The sequence below is a fragment of the Alligator sinensis genome, unplaced genomic scaffold, assembly GCF_000455745.1.
Source record: "Alligator sinensis unplaced genomic scaffold, ASM45574v1 scaffold658_1, whole genome shotgun sequence".
Lineage (NCBI taxonomy): Eukaryota > Metazoa > Chordata > Crocodylia > Alligatoridae > Alligator > Alligator sinensis.
The window spans coordinates 1,054,873-1,069,945 of record NW_005842109.1 but is presented as its reverse complement, the minus strand read 5'-3'; the positions used below and the strand labels follow the sequence as shown (position 1 = coordinate 1,069,945).

Genomic DNA, 15,073 nt, shown 5'->3' with positions numbered 1-15,073 from the left:
CAGCTCAACATGCTGCAGTCCTGGGCACATGTGCAAATGCTGTGCCTGGGAGCAATAAACTCCAGTGCAAACTGCACTGGAGTCTATTGCTACATGCTAATGACATGTGTCTTTCTCATACCCTATAAGAAAGTTTAGTAAGTGTAGCTGAGGGATCAGTGCTCACTGTGACTTCTGTGGAAGTCTAAATTGAAGGCACCCCAAGGGAGGGAGAAGAGGTTCCAGACAGGAGCATCTTGCTGCAGGGGAGATCCCATGATCAACACAGTGGTTTTCCCAGGGAGAGGTTTGTCCCTTGTGCTCTGGGCAGGTTGACCCCTGTGATTTCCCCAAGGCAGTTCTGCCAGGGTGAAATCATTGCATTCTGGGTAGGCTGATCCCCGTGAGCATGCCTGAATGTGGGGATCCTGACTGCACAACTGTGTGACAATGGAGGACTGCTTACATACTTCCTCCATGGCTTGTTCTTTAGCCTTGTGGCTAGGAGACTAGGGAGCATCCAAACCCCAAGGCCCTCAGCTTGCATGTATGATGCCTGCCATGGATTTAGGGAGTATCCGAAGCCAAAGACTGATGGGTCTGGGAGGGAGGACACTTGCCTGATGATAGAGTCACACACGTAGACTTGAATAATTGAGCTCTGCTTAGTCAAAATTTGGAATCTGACTATTGGGCTTTTCCCAATAGAATTCAAAACTGGTTTGACCCTTAAAACAAGATTTTAAAAAATCAAACTATAAAGGGCTAAATGCTAGTGATGTACAGGCTCCTTTAATGGGTTCAGTCTGAGCCTGTTACCCACTTGTTCCTAAAAGGCTGAAATCCTTAGGGTACTAGCAGGTAAAGCCTGTACCTGCCAGTTCCCAAAGAGCTGAGGTTGCATTTAAAAGAGCCTGGCAGTGGCAAGGGCGATGATGAGCAGCACCCCTGAGGACATGCACCCCCCTGCAGCAGCGAGGAATAGTGCCCCAGCAGTGGTGACTCAAGGGAAACCTTGTACTAAGAGCTACACTAGCTCTATTGACTATACTGTTCACCCTGTGTGGGACTAAGCGAGACCTCTAAACATATTGACTGTGCTGAACTGCTAATAGTGGGTTAAAATCACAGGAAATTTAGGTTGGAAGGGACCTCAGGAGGTCATCTAGTCCAACCCCCTGCTCAAAGCAGGGCCATCTCCAACTACATCATTCTAGCCAGGGCTTCGTCAAGTCAGGCCTTAAAAACCTCTAAGGATGGAGAGTCCACAACCTCTCTAAGTAACCTATTCCAGTGCTTCACCACCCTCCTAGTGAGAAAGTTTTTCCTAATATCCAATGTAAACTTCCCTTGCTGCAACTTGAGACCATTGCTCCTTGTTCTGTCATCTGTCACCATAGAGAACAGCCTAGGTCCATCCCCGTTGGAACCACCTTCAGGTAGTTAAAGGCTGCTATCAAATCCCACATCAGTTTTCTCTTCTGCAGACTAAATAAGCTCATATCCCTCAGCCTCTCCTCATAAGTCATGTGCTCCAGCTCCTAACCATTTTCATTGCTCTCTGCTGGACTCTCTCCAATTTGTCCACATCCTTTCTATATTGTGGGGGAGGGTGCAAAACTGGACACAGTACTCCACAGTACTCCTCACCATTGCAAAACAGAGGGTAATAGTTACTTCCCTCCATCTGCTGGCAATGCTGCTACTAATGCAGTTGAGATGAGCTTCTAATTATTAAGTAGTTCTTAAACCTGTTTTGTCATTCCATTTCAGCTTCCCCATTAATAAACCCTGTTATAGTTTGATATTGCTTCTGAGTGGGGAAGCTTGTTCACATTGGAACACGCAGGCAGAAATTATTTTCCCAGGTTTCTGGGTGAGAGCACAAGCCAAAATAATTCATTTATGTAAAACACCTAAGGTGAACTCAACCCTTGTTGTTGCCATATGGTGTCTGGCAGAAAGGTTACGAAAGAAACTTTCAAATACAGGTTTCCCTCGCAAACCACGGGGGTTAGGTTCCTAAAAGTTCCCATGGTTGGCAAAACCGTGTTTGGCAAAACTGGCAGGGCTGGAGGAGCAGGGGCTATGGGTGGGGGGTGAGGGGCACCAGCAAAGCTGTGGGGGGGGAGTGAGAGGCATGAGTAGGGCCAGGGGGGGCTATAGGGGGTATTTTAAAACTGCCCCCCCACCCCCTTCTCTGAAGCATAGATACTCAAAACCGTGGTTGTCAAAACCGTGGTTAGTGAGGAAAACCTGTAATGTAAGAGCTGCTACTTGGAGCCAAAACCTTCCGCTGAGGGTCAAGACATACCCTATTTTTACAGGGCAGCATGATCCAACAGAGGGCTGGGAACCAAGTAGCCCTAAGCCTTAATCCTGACTTTGCTAGAGACTTGTTCTGAGAACTTGGACAAGCTACTTAACTTCTGCCTCACCTCCTGCTTCTCTTGTTTCTTGTGGGAATCAATTATTAAACCTTTGTACATGGCTTTGATGAAGTATGCATCACTTCACATATACTTAAGTGCCAATCTGGTGGTTTTCCAGTCAACCACTTACTGTGTGTTCCTGGTCCTAATTAGGTGTGTAAATATGGATTTAGGCACCCGTGTTCAGAAATCTGGGTTGTAATATGTAAATAACACTAAGATTGTGACAAACTCAAACCAAAGTAAGGGAATTCAGCCTACCTAGGTTTAAATGTTCTTAAGTGACTAAGTGATTGCTAAAAATAGGGTTTAGGTTCCTAAATCTCAGGCTCCTTTTTTACCCACTTGCTGGTCTGCCACAGCAATACATAGCATGCTCATGGAGAGCAGTGTCTTTTGAAAAAGTACAGAAGCAGAGCTGGAGTCAAATTTGTCTAATTTCACGCTTTATCGTGAACCCCAAACTTGTGCCTAACTTGTTAAATGGTTAACAGAGGTTCCCAAATACTGAGAATATGTCTATAATACTATTGAGTCAAATGTTAGAACTTCTAGCTTCAGTCACATGAACTGTCCTGCCTCTTCTATTCACCTTGTGCTACTTTTCAAACACACCACTAAAAAGGATCCTACTTTCCTTGCCAAGTGAAAAGCTGAGACCTTCTAGGAATCTACAGACCACTTGTCTCACTTCCTGGTTTTGTATATATTTAAGGACAGTAAGAAGAGAAAGTGAAGTACAGAAAGTCCTGAAGCAAGGAACTGTGGGACTACTGCTGACAGACTACTTGTACCAACATGCAGGTAGTTTCTAAACAAAATGTAAAGAAAGGTGAGTGTGGGAAGTTTGACATCATACATAGAAGTTTGGCAGAGCTTCCATGTTTCAAGTGGCCTGAATGTAAGAATCAGTGGGAACGGGCTCAAGGATGATGTTAAGGTCAAGCCTAATTATTGGTCTAGGCATGGGTTTCCATTGAGTCTGGGCCATGTTCCCATGACTGGATTGTGTTAAATATGGTTTAAACAGAGACTATGGTTTTTTTATCCCATTACCTTGAGCAGGGGTTGGACTAGATGACCTCCTGAGGTCCCTTACAACCCTAATTTTCTATCATTTTGCGATTTCTACCTGGATTAGTTTTTGAGATTCCTTTGTTCCTATGGGATTACTACTTCCATGTTTACCTTTCACAGCACTGCGCTTCTCCCCTTTCCTCCCACTCTAGCTCTTCTGCTTTTGTATTTAAATTTCCATACTCTGTTTTGTACATGTCCTTTTTGACCTGCTCAAATGTTGATTGGTGTTATTGCTGACTTGAACTTGGAGCAGTTACACCTTAAGGCTGAAAACCTTCTCTGACTGTCCCCCATTTGCACAGCTGAGATTTGCGACTAGAAGGCTGGCGAGCAGAGCCCTGTTTAGGAGCTACAGCTGTGAGTTGCCACTACAGGGCTGGTGAGCCAGGACAGGCTTCTAGCCCTGTTCGGTGGGGGGGTGGGGTTGAGATATGGGGGTGCAGGGGGAAACATGAAGCTGGCAGGTGAAGAGTTAATGGGATGTAGGTGGGCAATGAAATAGGAGGTGGAAGGGAAATGGGGTGGGGGAAGCATGGTGAACTGAAGAAAGTCATCCACTTTACAAGTAAAAAGAAAATAATGTTCAAAGAAATAAAGAAGAAGTAAACCAAAGAAGGTCTCATGTTTTAATAAATTGGGATTGGAGTATGGGGGATGCTGGTCATGCTTCCTGGGGTGGCTGGGAGGTGGGAGCAATGAAGGAAAATGCTTTTGGGGGAGCTACTGCCCCTGCCCTGGAAAGGGAGCCTCAGCTCATGGGGACCTGATCTGGCCTCCTACCTTGCTTCCCCTTCACATCTCTAGATCCTAGACTTTTCTGTGTCCTACAACCTGGCTAGTTGGCATGTGCTCCACAGACTGTTTGCATGGGGTTGTACCCCTGGGGATGGAAAGGTCACCCCTGGAAGTGGGAGGGGGAGTTGGCTTGATGCCAGCATGGCCTCCTGGGAAGTAGAGTTCAGGTGATGGAAAGTTTGTTCACACAGAACAGGAGGGCAGGTGAGGGTACACTGAATCCTGGGATGCTGGAGAACTGCAGCTTGGGTGGCTCATCTGTGGAGAGTGGCCACAGCTTAATGGCATGAGCTGGGCAGGACAAGTCTGCAGTGGCATAACTATAAGCCACCTAAAGTGTGCTTAAAACTAGTTTCAGATGCTAATGTTTGGACAATCCAGGGGTTAAGAGCTCCAAGTTCCACCTAAAATTACTGTGTAACAAGGCCCTTAGAGATTCCAACCAATGGCCTTAATTTTAGACCCTATCTGCTGTGGACATCTGCCCCACAGCACATCAGCCATCAGCACAGCTACCCTGGGTTTCTCCATCCCTCCTCTTGAAGCTTGCAACTGCACTGCCAAGAAGAGAAGTTGGAGGGGGGGAAGAGACAGAAAAAGTGCAACTCAATGAAATGGACACTGCCCCAAAAGGGAAAGAGTCCCAGCATCTACTGCAATGACATTTCATAACCTTCATTCATAGAAAAATAAGGCTGGAAGAGGCTTCAGAGGGCCATCTAGTTCCCTTCCACCTCAGCCTGAGGCAGGATCTTCCCTGGCTAAACCATGCCAGACAAATGTTTGTCTAACCCAGTGATTCTCAACCAAGGTGCCTTGAGATATTTTCAAGGATGCTGTGGGGTGCCACACAATGTTAGCACTATAAGGCATGCAAACAAGATAAACCCAGAGATTTCAAATATAAATCCATAGTTGTGGTATTTCTGAGTTATTTGCAATAGAAAAACTGTTCTATTATTTTCTGTAGCCGAAGAAGAATGAAAACTAAAAACTGCCACTTTCAGAGGGTACCTCGAGTCTGTCCAGAAATCCCTTGAGTCTGACAAGCTTGAGGACCACTGCTTCCTGTAGACTGGAAAAAACATGACAAATTGTTTGATAACCTCCACTGATGAAAACAGCAGCTTTGCCTACTTATACCACAGTCTGGTGCAAGTGCAGCTCTACGAATGGCTGTCACTAATGGTTATAATCCAGCCAAATCCCCAATATAAACACAACCTTTATTTCTTGTTGAGTTTCAAGTTTCTTGAAATCTAAACTTGAAAGGAATCCCAACGGGTGAAAACCTACAGAGATGAAAACCAAACAGAGGCTGACAATGCACAAGCCCTCAGTAAACAAACCGCTGAGCAGCTTGCCAATGGGGTCATCATGGTATAACTGAGATCAGACCTTGGGCTCATCTGTATTGCAAAACCCTGGGAAATGAGACTGAGTTAAGCTTGTTTTGATGATGTTGGTGTTATCTGGCCTGAGTTATTGGAGTGTGCTCTTCATATGTTAATAGTTGGGTACACTGTTAAACAGAATCTGATTATGTTTTGTTTGCTAGAGGCAACAAATCATTCTCATAGTCTTATTTTCATAAAAAAAAGATTCTATGTTAAGATTTCATTAAGATGTTAATTGTTCTCTCAATTATATGCACATAAATAATAAACAGGAATATCTACCCATTATTAGAAAATAATTTCAACACATGCTGAGCCATATGCTTTAATTTGATTTAAATTGTAGTGGAAGTTTGGTATATATGGTTGAAATTAACAGCAGTACTTTTGTTTAGAAAATGTTTCTTTATTTCCTTCTGTAAAGAAACCTGATGAAGAATGCCTTGAATTTGAAAGCTTATATAACTTGACTTCAAACATGCAGTTGGTCCAATAAGAGATAGCTCCCAAAAATTATTTCCTTCTATAAGAAATATCTTGCTTAAAACCATGTTGAGAAAATAAACAATATCTGATTAGAATAACTAAAAATAATAGGGTTTTAGTAATGCAACATAATGTGTAGGTTAAATTAGACTGGCATTCTTGGAAGTCACAATAATAAACACAATTATGAGATAGGAATAAACTTCTATCATTTTACAAGAAGCCAGCTCCTAGGGGCAATCAAAGCTGTGATGTCTGTTGAACCACAAGCTAACTATTTCAGGATTAAAACCTTGATCCTGCAATGAGTGATTTGTGAAAAGAACCATGCTCTCACAGTCCCACCAAAGTGACAATGGGGCTGCCTGCTCATGCAGAATGTGGGTACAATTGGGGATGGACTCTTCTTGTATATTGTTCATTGATGGTCCTCAGAGATTGAAGTCAGTAGGACCGGATAAAATAGGGATATATGCTTGGTCCCTCAGTGTGAAAGGGTGAGAGAAAGCAAACAAAAGCCCTGAGGTACCTTACATGCTGAGCAAGGGGGGGCAGAAGAAGAAAGACAGTGGGCAGCAACAGATAGGGAGAGTGAAAATAAACAACACTTACAGCATGGAGGGCCAGCAGGGCTGCAGCTGGAGACCGGAAGGGAAAAGAAACACTCACCACACTTCTGGAGCAGCATCTCATTCTGGTCTGGAGGTGGGAGGCTGCCCAGAGGTATTTCCAGTCTTGGAGAGGGGCAGAGAGGGGTCAAATCCCTGCAAGCCACAGAGAGAGGAGTGGCTGAGTGTCCCCAAAGGTAAGGGTTGTGAAACTTGCCAGAGGAACCCTCGGGAGTGACCCTGAGAAGGAGGCAGAGGGAGGCCTGTGCACACACGGCTTTTGATAATCTCTGGAGTGGAGTGACAGCTGAGGATCTGGGGAAGAGGACAGAAGAACTGCTGCCTCAGGTTAGAGCCTTGCAGTGCATGGGAGAGATCCCATTAGGACTGTGATTGGACTAATTGATTTCTTTCTGGTGCGAATGGGACATGAGAGCCTAATCCCAGGTGAAGGAGACATGGACTGAGCCTGGCAAGGAGACAGAGAGCAGTCAGGGGGCAGGGTGGGGTTGGAGGGGGATTGTTCCTTTTTTTGGATATTTGAGCACAGGTCAAGGCCAGCCCTGGAAGGGTGCACCTAACCAAAGCCAATGGTCACCCTGGTGGCAGAGGGCGGAACAATAGACTAACAGGCAGTATTAAGACCTGGTTGCAGAGGACTTTGAGTACCATCTGGAGAGGCTAGAGTGGGGTAAAGGGGAGGTTTGGAGCCCCACAGAAGAAAACAGAGATTGAGACTGGGTGGGATCACCTTGGGCATTGTCTCCTAGGAATATAATTTCATCAAAGTCATGGCAGGCAAGAAACACAAGATCAACTTCCCGGCAGACCAGGTGATCTGAAGCTGAGGTCCCCCCTGTCACCGCCTGTAGGAAAATGAACTCAGGGCAGTGGTAGCAAGCCCTACAACACCTACAGTCGTCACACTCAGTTACACTCAATTTTAATTAAAGGGGTGACATGGAAAAATTAATTGATCAAAGCTATTCCAGCTTTAAAGACAAAATGTATTAAAGACATGAAAAACACAGGGGGGTTCTTACGTAGAGCTTCCACACAATGCGACAGCTCAGCTGGCCAGGCATTGTCAAATCACTGAGACTTCCACCCACAACAGCAAAGTGTCTTCTAAGGTTTCCATCTTCTCAACTGCTGAGCTTTCCTAAGGTTAAGCTGCTTCAATAGCTATTTATGTCATTCAATATTATTTTTTCCTTTCTACATGATTACCATGCCTTCACATAGGATGATGTTACCAGCTCCAACCAATCTCTCCTTTACAGCAATTATTCTCCACCAATCACTCTCTTTCAGCAACTATCCCATCACTCACTCCCTTCACAGCAACAAACATCTTGTTACTGTTACCCACATTCTTTCACTTTTCTAAGTGTTAAATAGGTTAGTTATGTAGGTCAAGTAGCTAGGTCACTTCCATCTCCCCCCCTGCCCCCAAGCTGCTACCTGCTTGCCCCATGTCTAGCTAATGGTATTGGTTATGTTAAGGCAGAATTTTGCCAACTTGGAACCAGAAAAATACCAAATTATATTCTAAAAAGTAAACATCTACAACATTTATTAATTTGATTTAAAATAATATTTTTGTCCTGATTTACATGTGTTTGTATAGTGTACATATTGCAAAAATAGCTTAAAATGAAGCTTAATCTTGTATATTGTGAGGGGGGGGGCCATGGGGGATGGATATAGGTTTGTGGGGGGCTGTGGATGTGTGGGTATGTGGGATGGGGGGGAGGGTGTGGGTGGTGTGGGTGTGGGGTGAGGGAGCATGTGGGTGGGTGTATGGTGTGGCATGTGGGTGTGTGTATGGTGTGGCATGTGGGTGTGTATGGGGTTTTGTGGGGTGCTGTGTGGGAGGGTGGGTGGCTGGGGTGCATGAGGGGGTGTGGGTGTGAGGGCATGCATACATGGCAGTGTGAGGTGGGGTGTGCATGTGGAACTCACCCTACGGACACACACACTCTGTCCTTCCCTCCCTGCACACACACCCCTCCCTCTCCTGGCCCCAGGGTACTGGCATGGGCCCCATGCTCCCACAGTCTGGCAATGCAGCCAGGAGCCATGTGGTACTGGAGCAGTGCAGGGACAGGAAAGCAGGGAAATGGTTGGGGATGGGGCGGGGATGGGCTGATGGGACTTGCTGCCAGCTCTCCCTGGGTCCTACTGCCCCTGGCTCCTGTCATCTTTGACAGGCAGTCAGAAGCAGATAAATAGTACTTTTCTAAAGTTTTAGGGGCCCTGTGGGCTGAATAGAATGGCCTGGTGGGCTGCATCTGGCCTGTGGGCCATATTTTGCCTGCCCCTGTGTTAAGGCCTCAACATGGCTTTGGTTTTGTCAAGCCCTTAAAATGGATGTTGAGTTCTACACCTCCTCCTCTATAATAGCAGTGGCTGGAAACTTCACAGAGGGACCCCTAAGCAATATCACAGCAAAGGATTTGCACGGAAGCCTACTGGTCTAACAGAGTAATAGCATGGATCACAGGAGCCTGAACTGGTCTCTGTAAAAGGCCCATTTCTGCTACTGACTGAAACAGGCAAAAGGACCAAAGATACACTTGCTGGAGGTCTGATGATGCTGGGAAGCCCTGATTTTTAGTGATCTTCAGCAGGTAGAAAGAGTAGTGGATCCAAGGCCATGCAGCGGTATGGATGCACCCCCTTTCTGCTACAGCCCCCACTGGTCCAGGCTGATCTGAGCACACAGAGATCCTCAGAGCTGCTTCTACCCATTCCAACCTCATGTTGTGGCTGTGCAGGGTGCCAGGCTTGGCTGGGGACCACTGCAGCAGCACACAGTTTCCTCCTTCCAGTGCTTGATCCCTGCCTCCTGCATCCTCTAGTGTTCCCTACTGGCCAGCAGCAGATGCTGGAAGGAGCAACCTGTGCACTGCGGCCACTATCCACAGCTCAAACAAGCACAGAGGCAGCCGCTCCTTCCCCACTTCTGCCCTGTGCTACAGGAAGCAGCTATGCTGAGAGCTCGCTCAGCCAGGAACAGTAGCAATGTACAGTTTCCTCCTTCCAGAGCCTGCTCCCAGCCAGCAGGGGAGGGGGGAGTGGGCAGGGAACAGGGACTGGAAAGAGGAAATTGCATGCTACCACCACAGTCCCTAGCCAATCTCAGTTCCCCATATAGCCATTCCCCATAGCCCCTGGCTGGAGTAGGGCAAAAGCAATTCTGCTCCCCTGCCCCTGCCTTCAGGTCAGCCAGGGACAGTGGCAATGGTGGCAGCAGGGACAGAGGACACGCCCCTCTCCTTGATATGCCTGCTCCTTGCCCAGCTCCACAGTGTCTTCTGCCAACCTGGGGACTCCAGCCATGCTTCATTTTCATGCCTCCATTATCTGAGGGGCAGTATGCTGCACCCCCCTTTAGGAAAACTTGGACCTGCCCATGGGTAGAGATAAAGAAACAGTATTAAAAAAAAGGCAGCTCTTTCAGATGGAAGTGGAAGATATACTAGAAAATATGTCCACTATATCTTCATTTCTCAACTTCCAAACAGGTATTAGAAGTTCAGCATATGTGTAGGAATTCAGATATGTCATCAAACAGAAATGTGAATGGTGAACAAGAAAAAATGTAAATGTAGAATATAAGTAATCAGAAAACATAAGTGAGAGCCTGAACTGCAAGCAATCTCCTTTGCAAGAGACTGCACAATAGGAAAACCTGAAAGTCAAAGCCAGAGGGACTTGGAAATAAGAAAAAGGAAATTAAATTTAGAAAAACCCTATTTGGATAGTGTTAACTTTGAGACAGCAAACAGAAAGGACCAGGAAATTCAAACCTCAATCCAATTACCTCCTTATTTCCTGGTCCTTGTGAAGAATAAAGAACTCAATCAGATTCAATAATTGAAGTTTAAGTAACAAGTTAACTTTACATATCTTGATATGTTTCTGTATTTGCATTTATTTAAACATAGTTGTTGATAGCTGTGCATTTAGTGACTGACCCATAAGAAAATATTTATGTTTATACTAAGTGCACTTGGACCACAGTCTATTAATACTGGTATGTCAAACCCAAGATTAAGAATTTCAGTTATGTTGAACTGGAACTCACCCCAACCCAAGGGTATATATAATTAATCCAATCTTGATTCTGTTTAAATCAAAGATGAAACTCCCACTCATTGACTGAGAGCAGGTTCAAACCATATTAAAGAGTTTCTTATTATAAGGTAACACCGACTGGTCAGTGTGAATTATTTGGTAAATATTTATTTTACTAGAAACTAAAGCTTATAGTTCTTAGGCCTTACTCATATAATATTTCCATAGATGTCAAGCTGGTAGGGTTTTTGCCTTCATTGTAGGTTGGCTACTTCACTGTCCCAAGTCTACTTTTTTTTCTCTAGAACTATAAAAATTGCACTTGACTTGTGTGCAGGGTCAGCATATAGTGAGGCCACCAGTCTTGACTTTTGACTTGCAATACTCTTGTATAAGCAGTAAAAATACCAACTTTAGCTTCTTCTTTTTTTCAGGGCAGGTTAATGTTTGAATACATTTAACCTTTTGATTACTTTCCTTGGTTATCTGATTCTCCTGTGAGATTTTGTAGGGACAACAGCAGTTCAAGGTCTTTATCTGTAGCTATTGACTTACACTGAGGGAAAAAGCTTGTTTTCCATAAAATTGAACAAAAAAGTATGGAGTTGACTCATATGTGTCAACTTGTAATTGGAACAATATGGCATTTGAAATACATAAATATTACAGCATTTTGACACCTGATCCTACAATCCTTAGTTTCCCATTTGCTTTAACAGGCTCTTTGGAAACATAAATAATATGTATGCACCTTGTCCCCAGTGTTCCTAGGGAGGTATTTTCTGGGACACCCTTTGCCCATTAGTTCTTGATCATACATACTAAATCCAGAAATGCAGGGGTGGGGGCCAATTAGGGAGTAGCTCCTGCAGATGGAGCAAACACGTCTGTCTCTGACATGTTTGAAGGGAGATTTTGGGAGTGTCTCTGGGATGGTATCAACTGCTGCATTTCCAGGGTTAGTGTGTTAGTGCAGGATTGGGTGGGTGGGCAGGACAGCCTGGGGATGCAGTAGAGAAGTACCCACAGATGGCAAGCCTGGCCTCCAGTTGTAGGAAGTGATCACATTATCCTGATGAAAGCTATTTGTTAAATGGGAGGTTCCCAGAACAGTGGACAATTATTGCAGAAGACATGAATGGCAAAATCCAGACTGGCCCCTTAGATACCCTGCACATAGACAGACCTTAGCATGCCTAAAAATTAGCTCCAAGAAGACAATTCAAAGAAAAAGTTACACACCCACACTTCCTACACAGTCAGTGAGGAGAGTTAGGTGCCTCCAAATGGTGACTCAGATTGCTCTGAGTCAGGAGTTGCTTGGAGCTGGCCAATAGGAAACATTAAACACAGGGATATCTCTGAACTCCCACCTATTTCCAGATCTTAGGCTCCTAACTCAGGACTGCACATTAGGTGCCCTAATTCACTTGAGATTGAGAAGTCATAGTTCTCTGCTGGGGGTACGTGCTGAAAGGAGGAGAAGGTCATGCTCATGCCACTGCACCTACCATTTACAAAACAGCCTAGTCATTAAAGCACTTGCCCAACAAGTGGGAGACCTGGATTTCCTCAACCTGGAACGATCAATCCCACATCTCTACCATCTCAGGAGACTGCCCCAACCATCAGGCTATGGGTTGGGCTTCGGTTGAGGAAATGCAGTACCTTCCCTCCCTCTTATTGAATCTGTGCCTTTATACAGTCATGGGGCCAAAAGGCGATTAAACCAAAGGGAGCCTGATTCTGTGGTCTATTCATTAGTGCATTCATCTGGGAGGGTAGAGAGACCTGTGTTTTAATCTATAGTCTAAGTCCCATTTAAGGTGCATATTTTAATTATGTGGCTCTAAGGCCTTTTTTGCAATAATGCTCTTCTTTGAATGGAATGTGAAGGTGATTTTTTCTCCACAAACACTTTTTCACTCATAGCACTTAAAAAAAACCCAACACATCAGTACGGATCATGACTAATTACTCATACATAAATAGTGGGCTAGATTATGCCCCAAGTTACTCACTCTTCTACTCTCAGTGAAGGAAAATCTGCCCAGCGGTGGGTTGTGTCAACACATAGCCCCTTCTTCCCTTTTGCTAGCAGAGCTCACAGCTAGCCAAAGCAGTGGGTGATACTGATTATGGAAGAAGCATGACTAAGGTAGGTGGGGAATACATTGATTCAGTCCACTTCCTTAGCAGTGCCTGCCAGCTGACTGACAAAAAAGCCTCAGCTATCATTTAAAGCTACCTTTGCCCACCAAGAGGAAAACAGCAGTACAATCCCCACTTTACTTTTCCTTGAGAATGTCTTCCAGTGCACAAGAGCACCTACTGTGCAGTAAGGTATAACTTTTCCATACCAGTATAGGCAGGAGCAAATCTGACTTGGAAAGTGGCAGTACTAGTCAGACTGACAAAGCCTGCAAGGTTTTGAAGAGACATCCTCTCTCTCTCATTATTGGCTGAGCCTGTCACAAATTGCCTTCCAGAATTTGTCTGATTACTTGTAATATAAACACTTTGGATTGCCACATCCGATTGATTCCAAAATTTCCAGGAATGCTCTAGACAATAACCAAAGCCCTTTTGGTTTGGTGAAATGTTGAAAATTGTTGGAGGGAAATGCCCCCTCCACACACAAATCCCTTGGCATACACCAAATTAACCAGCGATCTCTAAGGATCAAGGACCTGGATGGGACATACAGGGTGCAAGATGGAAGGAACTGAAAGAAGCACCAGGAAGCTGGTCTGTCGGCCTGTGGTTTGAATGCTACTTACACTTGCAGAACTTCAGTACACCATTCCCTGAATATCAAAGAGCTAGTTGAGTGTAATAAGCATGAAGACCTCTTAAGTTATTGCCCACGGCACAGTACTTGAAACATGGTGACAGAACTCGGTTAAATGAGATCCACAGCAAGGAAAATAATGTGATTAACATGCAACCACAGTAGCATCTAGACACAGATTAAACAGGTAGGATGGATAGACTCAGACTTCCAGGAACACTGAAATTCCAGCCAAAAAAAATTGGCACAACCAAGGAGGCAAAGGCTTAAGGCAGAATTCTGTTTCACTGCTAAGATGAATAAGTGTCATGTATACAGCAAGCCACCTAATGACATTCTAATTTGCCTTGTGTAACAACCCAAATCCCCTGTGTACACCTAAATACCTTACTTGGCTACATTCTTGCACTACAAACTAGGTTTGTCCCTATTATGTATGCTTGGAAGCAATATTTTACTGCCTCAGAGGCATCAAAGTCCGTTCACACTCTCTTGCTATGCAGCTTTGCCTAGGATGCCCAGAAGCAATGTGTTAAGCCCCAAATTGTGGTGAGTCAAAAATCACAGCTATTAACTTTTTTCATTTTTAACTCAGTGTACTAGGGCATCAGCACTGACCTCTTGCCTGATGGCTGAGGCATTAGGGTACCTGTTATCACAAGGAGTAAAGTTGGAGACCCTGATTCTAGGTCCCCTCCCCCAAGGAGATTTGAGACCCCCTGTCAGAGAGCAGCACTCTAATTCCCAGGCTATGGAATTAAAAATACCTTCCTGTTGGGGCTGTGTCACTGTGCAGCCAGGGGTGGGGACAGAAAATAAACAAGCAAGGGGGAACCTAATTCTGTCCTTTACAGGAGGTGCATGCTCCCTTGGCAGGGAGCCCTTGCTTCTAATGTTTGTGCATTTTGCGTTACATAGCCTTTGAGAAAAACTGCACAAGCAACAGTGCATGTAGAGAGAAAGTTTCTTCACATGGTGCCCCTCCTGTTTGAAACTCCTTGCCTGCTGACTGCACTCGGCAGAAAGGCTGTGAGTGGCTTCCTGCATTGCAGAACTTCCTCATGAAGGAAAGGCCACTTGGAAGATATGACCGGGAAGCTCCTCCAGGAAAGAGGATGTGGCTGTGTTTGGTGAGAGGAAACTACTGGCTGGTGCACAGGGTAGCAGCCAATCTGAAGGTTTCTGACTTTCCTTTGAGAAAATAAGGAGGCCTGAACACATGCAATATTCAGTATTCTCCAGCCCTCTGTCATTAGCTCACCCTCCCTGGTGGGACACCAGCTGATTTTCTCCACAGTCAGATCTCTTCTGAAATCACAGTTCTCCTGTGACACTTCTCACAAGGGATCCAGCTGTATGAACAGGCCTGGGAGAAGGGATCAGAACCCAGTGCCATCCCTTCCAGGACAGGACCCTCTGCCC

General features: G+C 45.1%; 1 pseudogene; it reads left to right on the top strand.

Annotated features, from left to right (window-relative positions):
* Positions 1–241: 241 nt before the first annotated feature.
* LOC112550430 lies at positions 242–361 on the top strand (annotated as a pseudogene).
* The last annotated feature ends 14,712 nt before the right edge of the window (positions 362–15,073 follow it).